Source organism: Aquarana catesbeiana, linkage group LG05 (genome assembly GCF_042186555.1).
Source record: "Aquarana catesbeiana isolate 2022-GZ linkage group LG05, ASM4218655v1, whole genome shotgun sequence".
NCBI lineage: Eukaryota > Metazoa > Chordata > Amphibia > Anura > Ranidae > Aquarana > Aquarana catesbeiana.
In genome coordinates, this window is record NC_133328.1 from 135,457,175 (window position 1) to 135,469,445 (window position 12,271).

General features: G+C 43.9%; 1 protein-coding gene across 2 annotated transcripts in view; it reads left to right on the plus strand.

The window, feature by feature from the left end:
• Positions 1-12,271, plus strand: part of KCNH8 (potassium voltage-gated channel subfamily H member 8) — a 1,076,212-nt gene that overhangs the window by 792,495 nt on the left and 271,446 nt on the right. The window lies entirely within an intron of this gene.

A 12,271-nucleotide genomic window follows, 5' to 3' on the forward strand; every position in this document is an offset into this window, starting at 1 on the left:
ATAACATCAAACCTTTGGAATACATTCTAGTTTTCTAATCTGCATGTGTATTCTAGCTCAGTTAGGTAGAACATATTAAAGCAAACACAGCTGTTAGATTATACCCAAATTTGGAGCCCGCTGGTAATTAATACATAAAAACTGTTATAAACACTTTTGTATAGATTTGTAATAGTTTATAATTTATGAGCCATAAAAGATATACATTGATCCAGTTCTATAATCATTAATACACTAATATATGCATTTTTTTAATGCTATCAGTTTGTGGCCTAAAATTAGCTTGGTATAAGCACAATCTATACAGAGATTAGAGAGAGGGAGGCCAAAGCAGCACTCATAGCTAATCAAGTGTGCTGCAGTTCAATGAATGTGCTGATATCAGAAAAGAAAAGAGGGACACAGCAATAAACTCATCAGTGTGCTGCTTCTTTTATTCACTGTCAAACCACAAGGTAAGCATTTGGAGGGGAACTGTGGGTGAAAGTGAAAGTGTTGCATGGATAAAAAAACCTGCTAAGCAGGCTATGCTGTGGGGCAAAGCTGTGTAAATATCAGAACTGGATGAATAGAGATACAAATTCTTTGGCAGGTACAACAATATTTATACAGTATATGTATTTCATCAGTGTATTTAGCTGTTTGCCAAGAGTTCAGATTTACCTGTCTGGTGAGAAATATAAGGGCTGCTATTTCTGACCTCTTCCTAAAAATGCTAGTATTTTTGGCTGCTATTCTAACCCTCTGCCTTCAATACTTTATGTCGCTGACCTGGAACAAGCCAAAAACCTTATGTGCATACTTGTTCTAGGTCTGCTGCCTAAAGTATTAAATCCATCAACTAATACACTAAGGAATGTACTGAGCCTAGGGGCTGGTTCAACTCTGTTTTAGGTGCATTGTGGTTTAGGTCCACCTACGTTCATTTTAGGCATGTTACCATGTTACGCTATGCAACATGTGTTTTTATGAAAGTGCATCAAAGACGCAAGAAGCAGGATTTTTTTTATGTACTGCACACACAACACAGAGGTGTAAACAGTGCCACGTCAGACAAGTGATCCTGTAGCTGATATCACCTCAACAACAGAACCTCTAAAAGACAACCTAACTTTTGCTATAAAAATTATCTCTCCAGAGGCCCCACCAACCAATGTTGTTCACTCACTACTCCTTCTCTAGAGAGTGTGATTCTGTAGTATTCAAGGGTTTGTTTTAAAATAGTTTTTTCTATATGACATGTAAATACAGTATATGCAAATATTATATCTGTTAAAAGTTAAATAATATTACTAAAAGCTAATAACATGGTAGTTGTTCAATAAACAGTGCTTTAGCAAACTAAATGTTTTTCAGTTAGGGTTTACAGCAACTTTCACAGTATAGACCTAAAATAATGAGTCTCTTGATTAATTTTTACAGTAGTATAGATTTCTCAGTGCACAGTTAGAGAGATCCACTTTATTCCCAATCCCCGAGCTGCTGGTAATTCTGGTTCCCGTGAAACTATGAGCAGGCCCGGACTGGGACAAAAAATAGGCCCGGGCATTTTAGACTGAGCAGCCAATTTTTCCATGTACCGGGGGGGGGGTGTGTATCGGTCCTCCACGCTGTAATGTGCAGGAACACTGATATAAATATAAAGGGGACTGCACTGTAATGATTACCCCCCTTACATCAGAGTCCGCACAGAGGTCCCTTACATCAGAGTCCACACAGACCCCCCTTACATCAGAGTCTGCACAGAGGTCCCTTACATCAGAGTCCGCACAGACCCCCCTTACATCAGAGTCTGCACAGAGGTCCCTTACATCAGAGTCCACACAGACCCCCCTTACATCAGAGTCCGCACAGAGGTCCCTTACATCAGAGTCCACACAGACCCCCCTTACATCAGAGTCTGCACAGAGGTCCCTTACATCAGAGTCCGCACAGACCCCCCTTACATCAGAGTCTGCACAGAGGTCCCTTACATCAGAGTCCGCACAGACCCCCCTTACATCAGAGTCTGCACAGACCCCCCTTTACATCAGAGTCCGCACTGAGCCCCTTTACATCAGAGTCCGCACTGAGCCCCCTTACATCAGAGTCCGCACAGACCCCCCTTACATCAGAGTCTGCACAGAGGTCCCTTACATCAGAGTCTGCACAGACCCCCCCTTACATCAGAGTCTGCACTGAGCCCCTTTACATCAGAGTCCGCACTGAGCCCCCTTACATCAGAGTCCGCACAGAGGTGTCTTACATCAGATTCCGCACTGAGCCCCCTTACATCAGATTCCACACTGAGCCCCCTTACATCAGAGTCCGCACTGAGCCCCCTTACATCAGAGTCCGCACTGAGCCCCCTTACATCAGAGTCCGCACTGAGCCCCCTTACATCAGATTCCGCACTGAGCCCCCTTACATCAGATTCCGCACTGAGCCCCCTTACATCAGAGTCCGTACTGAGCCCCTTTACATCAGAGTCCGCACTGAGCCCCCTTACATCAGAGTCCGCACTGAGCCCCCTTACATCAGAGTCCGCACTGAGCCCCTTTACATCAGAGTCCGCACTGAGCCCCCTTACAGAGTCCGCACAGAGGTGTCTTACATCAGATTCCGCACTGAGCCCCCTTACATCAGAGTCCGCACTGAGCCCCCTTACATCAGAGTCCGCACAGAGGTGTCTTACATCAGATTCCGCACTGAGCCCCTTTACATCAGAGTCCGCACTCAGCCCCCTTACATCAGAGTCCGCACAGAGGTGTCTTACATCAGATTCCGCACTGAGCCCCTTTACATCAGATTCTGCACTGAGCCCCCTTACATCAGAGTCCGCACTGAGCCCCCTTACATCAGATTCCGCACTGAGCCCCCTTACATCAGATTCTGCACTGAGCCCCCTTACATCAGAGTCCGCACTGAGCCCCCTTACATCAGAGTCCGCACAGAGGTGTCTTACATCAGATTCCGCACTGAGCCCCTTTACATCAGAGTCCGCACTCAGCCCCCTTACATCAGAGTCCGCACAGAGGTGTCTTACATCAGATTCCGCACTGAGCCCCTTTACATCAGATTCTGCACTGAGCCCCCTTACATCAGAGTCCGCACTGAGCCCCCTTACATCAGATTCCGCACTGAGCCCCCTTACATCAGATTCTGCACTGAGCCCCCTTACATCAGAGTCCGCACTGAGCCCCTTTACATCAGAGTCCGCACAGAGGTGTCTTACATCAGATTCCGCACTGAGCCCCCTTACATCAGAGTCCGCACAGAGGTGTCTTACATCAGATTCCGCACTGAGCCCCCTTACATCAGATTCCGCACTGAGCCCCTTTACATCAGAGTCCGCACTAAGCCCTCTTACATCAGAGTCCGCACTCAGCCCCCTTACATCAGAGTCCGCACAGAGGTGTCTTACATCAGATTCCGCACTGAGCCCCTTTACATCAGAGTCCGCACAGAGGTGTCTTACATCAGAGTCCGCACTGAGCCCCCTTACATCAGATTCCGCACTGAGCCCCCTTACATCAGAGTCCGCACTGAGCCCCTTTACATCAGAGTCCGCACAGAGGTGTCTTACATCAGATTCCGCACTGAGCCCCCTTACATCAGAGTCCGCACAGAGGTGTCTTACATCAGATTCCGCACTGAGCCCCCTTACATCAGATTCCGCACTGAGCCCCTTTACATCAGAGTCCGCACTAAGCCCTCTTACATCAGAGTCCGCACTCAGCCCCCTTACATCAGAGTCCGCACAGAGGTGTCTTACATCAGATTCCGCACTGAGCCCCCTTACATCAGATTCCGCACTAAGCCCTCTTACATCAGATTCCGCACTCAGCCCCCTTACATCAGAGTCCGCACTGAGCCCCTTTACATCAGAGTCCGCACAGAGGTGTCTTACATCAGATTCCGCACTGAGCCCCCTTACATCAGAGTCCACACAGAGGTGTCTTACATCAGATTCCGCACTGAGCCCCCTTACATCAGAGTCCGCACTGAGCCCCTTTACATCAGAGTCTGCACTAAGCCCTCTTACATCAGAGTCCGCACTCAGCCCCCTTACATCAGAGTCCGCTCAGAGGTGTCTTACATCAGATTCCGCACTGAGCCCCTTTACATCAGAGTCCGCACAGAGGTGTCTTACATCAGATTCCGCACTGAGCCCCTTTACATCAGAGTCTGCACTAAGCCCTCTTACATCAGATTCCGCACTCAGCCCCCTTACATCAGAGTCCGCACAGAGGTGTCTTACATCAGATCCCGCACTTAGCCCCCTTACATCAGAGTCCGCACTGAGCCCCTTTACATCAGAGTCCGCACTGAGCCCCCTTACATCAGAGTCCGCACTGAGCCCCCTTACATCAGATTCCGCACTGAGCCCCCTTACATCAGATTCCGCACTGAGCCCCCTTACATCAGAGTCCGCACTGAGCCCCTTTACATCAGAGTCCGCACTGAGCCCCCTTACATCAGAGTCCGCACTGAGCCCCCTTACATCAGAGTCTGCACTGAGCCCCTTTACATCAGAGTCCGCACTGAGCCCCCTTACAGAGTCTGCACAGAGGTGTCTTACATCAGATTCCGCACTGAGCCCCCTTACATCAGATTCCGCACTGAGCCCCCTTACATCAGAGTCCGCACTGAGCCCCTTTACATCAGAGTCCACACAGAGGTGTCTTACATCAGATTCCGCACTGAGCCCCCTTACATCAGAGTCCGCACAGAGGTGTCTTACATCAGATTCCGCACTGAGCCCCCTTACATCAGATTCCGCACTGAGCCCCCTTACATCAGAGTCCGCACTAAGCCCTCTTACATCAGAGTCCGCACTCAGCCCCCTTACATCAGAGTCCGCACAGAGGTGTCTTACATCAGATTCCGCACTGAGCCCCTTTACATCAGAGTCCGCACAGAGGTGTCTTACATCAGATTCCGCACTGAGCCCCCTTACATCAGATTCCGCACTGAGCCCCTTTACATCAGAGTCCGCACTAAGCCCTCTTACATCAGATTCCGCACTGAGCCCCCTTACATCAGAGTCCGCACTGAGCCCCTTTACATCAGAGTCCGCACTAAGCCCTCTTACATCAGATTCCGCACTAAGCCCTCTTACATCAGATTCCGCACTGAGCCCCCTTACATCAGATTCCGCACTGAGCCCCTTTACATCAGATTCCGCACTGAGCCCCTTTACATCAGAGTCCGCACTGAGCCCCCTTACATCAGAGTCCACACTAAGCCCTCTTACATCAGATTCCGCACTGAGCCCCCTTACATCAGATTCCGCACTGAGCCCCTTTACATCAGAGTCCGCACTGAGCCCCCACTTACTGTAAGGGGGAGCTCTGTGGACTCTAATGTAAAGGGGAACACTGGATTAAGGGGGTCTCTGCTCACCAAAGTCCCCCTCTTGTATCAGAGTCCACAGAACACCCCTTAAATTAGTTTTATATACACAATGGAAGGCAGGAGAGAGGGTGAGTTTACTCACCCCAGGATGAGGCTCCGGAGCGGGCTGCCTGCAGCTTTTAAATCTTCCTTAATTCACCACCAGGGATGTGTGGGCGGGGCAGACGCAGGGAGTGTGGGCGGGGCAGACGCAGGGAGTGTGGGCGGGGCAGACGCAGGGGGTGTGGGCGGGGCAGACACAGGGGGTATGGGCGGAGCAGATAGAGTAGAGGGGCGGGAAGAGGAGGAGCAGTGAAACTGTCAGCGTTGGCTGAGCTGTGTGTGAGAGAGACACACAGCTCAGCCGCTCAGCCAAGCAGCTGCTATTGTAGTTGCGCCGGAGCCCAGAGATGACACAGGCACGGCCGCATAGCGGTGGGTGAGCGGCGGCCGTGGCCTGTGTTAACCCTGTCCAGGCCGCGGGCGCCGCTTACCTCCCGCTGTGCGGCCTGATCATCAACAGGCTATGGAGCTGGAGGTCCCAGCCCACTGGGCAAATGCCCGGTCTGCCCTATGGCCAGTCCGGGCCTGACTATGAGTAATCCAGCATTTCCAAAAAGTCATACCCCCCAAAAAAACAGGGTGTAGCAGCCCCCCTCAACCCCCTCACCCCCTAATACTTACCTGAGCCCCATCTCTGTCCAGCAATGTCCACGAGTGTCTCAGCCATCCAAGACTCTCCCTTCTGATTGGATGAGACACAGCAGTGGTGCCATTGGCTCCCGCTGCTGTCAATCACAGTCAGTTGGACAATCAGGAGCGAGAGGTGGTGGGGCGGGGCCATGGCTCTATGTCTGAATGGACACACAGAGCTGTGACTTGGCTCAGGTGCCCCATAGTAAGCTGCTTGCTGTGGGGGCACTGGACAGGAGGGAGGAGCCAAGAGCACTGAAGGGGGACTTGAGAAGAGGAGGATCAGGGCTGCTCTGTAAAAATCCACTGCACAGGGCAGGTAAGTATATCATGTTTGTTATTTTATAGAAAAAAACAAGACTTTACCATCACTTTAATAAAATCTCATTTGCATTAATCAAATATAAACTTGGTTGTATTTTGTCACCACAACACTATCATCCCACTTTAGTCCAAATCATTCTTCACATGTCTTTCAAGGCTGCTCTTTGGATGGAACTTTTGAACCTATTTTTTGGGAAAAGCAAAACACGTTTGGACCCGAGTTTACATTATGATCTATACTGTACTAGGTAAATCTATCCATTAAAATCTTTTTTACAAGTTCTATTAAGTAAATAGGCATGAGGCCGGCAAAGTGCTCCTTTTAACCACCTCAATGTCATCATGCCTCGCACAGTTCTTTTACAAATTATTTTTCAGTATTCAGTGCTGTGATAGTTTGACTGACAATTGCTCAGTCATTCAACACAAATAATTTTATATAATTTTTTTGAGATAGATAGAGATTTCTTTTGGTGATATTTAATAATCACTTTTTATATATATGGGGAAGAAACAACAATTTAACCACTAAGCCACCGCCCACCGTCATATGACGGCGGGACGAGGCTTCTGTTGTTCTGGGAGGACGTCATATGACGTCCTCGCCCTCCCGAGCCACTAGGGGGCGCGCGCGCGCTGCGTCGCTCGGGACCCGGTGCGCGTGCCCGGCAGCCGCGATGTCCGCCGGGCACCCGCGATTGCCGGGTAACAGAGCAGGAGCATGGATCTGTGCATGTAAACACAGATCCACGTCCTGTCAGAGAGGAGAGGAGACCGATGGCGTGTCCCTTGTACATAGGGACAGCGATCGGTTACCTCCCCCAGTCAGTCCCCTTCCCCCACAGTTAGAATCACCTCCTTAGGTCATACATTAACCCCTCGAGCGCCCCCTAGTGTTAACCCCTTCCCTGCCAGTCACATTTACACAGTAATCAATGCAATTTTATAGCATTGATCGCTGTATAAATGTGAATGGTCCCAAAAATGTGTCAAAAGTGTCCGATGTGTCCGCCGCAATATCGCAGTCACAATAAAAATTGCAGATCGCCGCCATTACTAGTAAAAAATAAATAAATAATAAAAATGCTATAAATCTATCCCCTATTTTGTAGACGCTATAACTTTTGCGCAAACCAATCAATATACGCTTATCGCAATTTTTTTTTACCAAAAATATGTAGAAGAATACATATCGGCCTAAACTGAGGAAAAAATTTGTTAAAAAAAATTTTAAAAATTGGATATTTATTATAGCAAAAAGTAAAAAATATTGTGTTTTTTCAAAATTGTCCCTCTTCTTTTGTTTATAGCGCAATAAATAAAAACCGCAGAGGTGATCAAATACCACCAAAAGAAAGCTCTATTTGTGGGGAAAAAATGATAAAAATTTAATTAGGGTGCAGTGTAACATGACCGCGCAATTGTCATTCAAAGTGCGACAGCGCTGAAAACTGAAAAATGGCTTGGGCAGGAAGGGGGTGTAAGTGCCCTGTATTGAGGTGGTTAAAATGCTTTACATATATAAAATGCCAGGAAACCCCCAAAATGACCCTGTTTTGGAAAATAACATTCCAAGGCGATCTTATTTTTTGCCACAAGTTTTTGGAAATGAAGAAACAAGCTGGCATTGGTGTAGTTTAGGTTCACACAAATACATCCACCTGTTCTAGTAAAGGCATCATCCACTCACCCTGGTTGGCTCTGTGCTTTTAGCCCATGACCTTCGCTGTGTAATTTCAGTAGGATCAGACACATTTTGCTTTTGTTTGGCATGTGCACAGCAGTAAACAGAGGACTTTTTAAATGTTCACTCAAAATAATTTCTCCATCTTGCGGCCTATTGTCTACAATGGCAAGTAGGTAGTTAAATTACTAACATTTATATTTCAAAAGTGTAAAATAAATGATCTCTGAAGTCTGAAAAACCCCATAAAAAATGTCCAAAATGTTCCCATACACTATTTCAAAATGTATTAAAATATGGTATCCGTTGATAGAGCAGAAATAAGCATTTCTAGTGTGTAAACTGTATAATATACATTAACCTGTGTATCCTGTATGTAAGGGTAAATTCTGACCTTCCCCAGGTCCAAACACCCCTCCTGCCCCTCACCACTATCAGCTATTTAAATAGACATCTCTCCCAACGTATCTTTCTCTAAGCTCTATTTTCTTGTCTCTAATTGTTATAGAATTTGTCTATATATAGAAGACCACGTTAATAATTAGGCATAGGCATTTTTCTTTATAAACAATACATTGAAACTTAAATTGTTTGTCTTAACCTATATTTGTTCCTTTATTTTTATTACTGTATGTCATTGCATAATGGCATACATTCTATTATTTGCAGATTTTTTTATATTTTACTTACAGTATGTAAACTCCTAATAAAAAAGTTTAGTGTAAATAAAAAAAAACTCTCTAAATAAAAACAGTTGTCTGGAATATTATATAGTATATATATATATATATATATATATATATATATATATATATATATATATATATATATATATATATATATATATATATATATATATATATATATATATATATATATATATATATATATATATATATATATAAAAAAAATCCCTGATTAGTTTAGAAGTGAATATTCATTTTGCTAAATACCATGCCACTACTTTAACCAATAAGTTTAGTATTTTTTAAATAGGTTTAGTTTGCAGAAATACCTTCATTGATATTGTTTTTAACAGACGTTCTAAAGAAACATTTCACTATTTAGCTTTTCTCTTATCAAAAACATGCTTTCTCAGTTCTTAACAGCATAACAGCATAGACTTAAAAATAATAGGTCTCTTTATTCATTTAAATTACAAAACTGAATTAACCAGTTCTCACATTATGTCAAAGTGGTCTGGAACTCTATATTATTAGCATAAACAGAAAAGTACATTAGTTTGGAAGTGCACTGCCTGTAGTGAAAATCACAATGATGTACAGTATTTAAAAGCAAACCAATCCTTGTCACCTACCAAATGACCAGTTCTTGAGCTATAGACAAGGTATGATAGCATAATGCAGCATAATTTTGTGATGATTGTGTGCTCCTCATGGAGCTGACAGCTGCTCATTAGCTCTTTAGCTATAGAACCTCAGCTATTTTTAAATGAGTCATAATCAGTACAATATGGGGATATCTTAGCGGTGAAATGTAGAAATAATGGGAATTAAGTAAATTTGAAAAAATATTATATCTGATATTATATTTTTCATAAATTATTTCCTTTTTTAAAGAATCTGGAATGGTTCAGTTATTATAATATAAACATATTGTTCAGTGCAAGTCTGATGTTCAGCTTTGTTTCGACTAGCAGCAGATTGGTAACATTATCTTACTTCATCAGGTCATGTGTGTTTATATCAGTTTTAGCCAAACTCCAACAAAAAAGTATTTTGTTCTGAATAGAGTTGGAAAGCATTAGAGCCTCTGTCAGATTTTTGCAAATTGAACCACTCCGGAAGAATTTACCCCCTTCCTGACTAGAGCACTTTTTGCGATACAGCACTGTGTCACTTTAACTGACAATTACGCGGTTGTGCAATGTTGCACCCAAACAAAACTGACATATTTTTTCTCACAAATAGAGCTTTCTTTTGCCGGTATTTGATCACCTCTGCGGGTTTTTATTTTTTGCACTATAAACAAAAAAGAGCGACAATTGAAAAAAAAAGCAATATTTTTTTACTTTTTGCTATAATAAATATCTCCAAAAAAACAAATTTCTTTCTCAGTTTAGGCCGATAAGTATTCTTCTACATATTTTTGGTAAAAAAATCACAATAAGCGTATATTAATTGGTTTGCGCAAAAGTTCTAGCATCTACAAAATAGGGTATAGATTTAAGGCATTTTTATTATAATTTTTTAATTTTAGTAGTAATGGTGGCAATCTGTGATTTTTATAGTGACTGTGACATTATGGCAGACACATCGGACACTTATAACACTATTTTGTGACCATTGTCATTTATACAGCGATTAGTGCTATAAAAATGCAATGATTACTGTATAAATGACACTGGCAGGGATGGGGTTAAACACTAGGGGGCGATCAAGGGGTTAAGTGTGTCCTAGGGAGTGATTCTAGCTGTGGGGGGGATGGGCTACCACTGACATGACATCGATCACTGCTCCCGATGACAGGGAGCAGTAGCTCCCTGTCATGTCACTAGGCAGAACAGGGAAATGCCTTGTATCCTATCCCCATTCTGCCTCTCCATGACACGATCAAGGGACACAGGTGGACATCGAGTCCGCGGGACCCACAGGCACGGTCACGGAGTACACGGTGCGTGCGTCCACAATGCCGCTTCTTAAAGGGGATGTACAGGTACAGCCCATTATGCTCAGCCATGCCATTGTGCCGACGTATATCATCGTGCACTGGTAAAGCCAATTGTGTAATAAATGAGGCGTGTGGAATAAGGAAGTACAGGCCAGTGCACAGAATGAAGCAATGTGAAAAAGAGTATACAGTGAACTACATGTGCAATAACCACTGATCAGCCTGTCAGCACTAGAACATGGTTCACACCAAATAAAACAAAAATAAACAAAATTGAGTGCAGCGCTGATTGAGCATTAAAATCTAATTACTTCTATAAATATTTAAATGACACAAAAAAAGAATAATATTACAAATATATCAATATAATATTATAAATAGGGATGAGCCCATGGTTCTAAAATGAACCGAACATATGGGGCGTTTGCGGAAAATTTTGAGCACCGCGGAACACCCCATAATGCACTTCGAGATTGCAGTGCATTGCTGTATGATGATTGGCCAAAGTATGCAACTGACCTGCATGCTTTGGCCAATCACAGCACGCTCTGCTGAGAGACCCATAATTGGCCAGGGTGCCTTTGGCCAATCATGGCTCAGGGGGACTAAGTCCATGCTATATATAGTAAACACTGAATATATATATATATATATATATATTCAGAGTTTACTCAATATTCAGTCAGTGTAGGCAGTGTATTAATATATATATATATATATATATATATATATATATATATATATATATATACTCTGCCATCCAGTTTGGCCTATATCTACAGTACATTTGGTGGTGTACTGTTTCTAATACACTTTAGGTGGTGTATTAATATATATATATATATATATATATATATATATATATATATTCTGCATTTAGAGTAGCCTATACCTACAGTGGATTCCGTAGTGTACAGTTTCTAATAGATGTCAGACAGTGTATTAATATATATATACTCTGCATTCAGTGTAGTCTATATCTACAGTGCATTCCATGGTGTACTGTTTCTAATACACTTTAGGCAGTATACACAGTATCTAATACAGTGTGTACAGTTTCTACTACACTTCTGGTGGTGTACACAGTATACAATACAGTGCAGTGGTTATACACTTTCTAATACAATTTAGGCGGTGTACACAGTATCTAATATAGTGTAGTGTGGTGTTGCAAAACAGAAAATACATCATGTCCGGAAGGCCACCAAGGAGAGGCAGATGCTCACAGGCCACTAAAAGAGGTCAAGGAGCCTCTGTGTCTACAGTCAACAGTGGTGGTCGTGGACATGGTGCATCCTCTGCACGTGGTCATGGGGCACGCTTGTCCTTTCTTGCTGCTGCTGGCCGTCTTATTGAGCCACAACATGCAGAAGAGTTGGTGGAGTGGATAATGAAGCGGTTGTTATCCTCTGTCACCCAGGCTCAGAGTAGTTTGCCTTCCAACGCAGCTGCCAAAGCGGCCTATTCCACCGGCTCCTTGTCCACAATCAATCCTTCCGTAGCCCCACCATCATGCACGGAGGAGTCCCCAGAATTATTCGACCACAGTGTTGGTTATATGCT